The sequence below is a fragment of the Penaeus monodon genome, chromosome 20, assembly GCF_015228065.2.
Source record: "Penaeus monodon isolate SGIC_2016 chromosome 20, NSTDA_Pmon_1, whole genome shotgun sequence".
NCBI classification, from domain to species: Eukaryota; Metazoa; Arthropoda; class Malacostraca; order Decapoda; family Penaeidae; genus Penaeus; species Penaeus monodon.
Window position 1 is genome coordinate 17,402,042 of NC_051405.1, and position 540 is coordinate 17,402,581.

The following is a 540-nucleotide window of genomic DNA, read 5'->3' on the forward strand; positions in this document are numbered from 1 at the left end:
CAATATCTGCCTTTTGGGTAATTAATGTTGAATATGTGAATTACATTTTCTTCTTTGTAATACTTCATATTTTTCATAGAATATTGCTATTGCAGATAAATAAATTGAAATAACATTTATGAACACTTTTCCCCACAGCTTTACGTGGCTAGAACTATGAAAAATGTTTTGCCTATACTATATGTAAGAACCTTAACCTAAGAACCTTTAGCAACAATGCAAGACACAGTTTTCTCCTAAATGTTGTTACGTGTTAATCAATGGCAAAATTTTGGACACAAAAATTCTTGGTAAAAAATCATTATTTAATGCAGATGACAATTTACCTGTGTATAACAGGTAAGCTGTAAACAGAGTAAATCAAATGACAACTTTTTCAAGAGAGGCATAAAATGAAGAATGATCCTTTCATGACTTCGTCAATGTTGCAATGGCAGTTTGTTGCAAGTGACCCTACAAAGGCACTGTTTAGCTAAATCACATTACAAATATATGATGTTCACTATAAGCACAATTCTAAGTATCCCATCTGTTCAGTCT

At 31.5% G+C, this 540-nt stretch overlaps 1 protein-coding gene across 1 annotated transcript in view; it reads right to left on the reverse strand.

Annotated features, from left to right (window-relative positions):
* LOC119585661 (RNA-binding protein with serine-rich domain 1-B-like) overlaps positions 1-540 on the reverse strand; it is a gene marked incomplete in the record, with an annotated part of 8,286 nt that overhangs the window by 1,396 nt on the left and 6,350 nt on the right.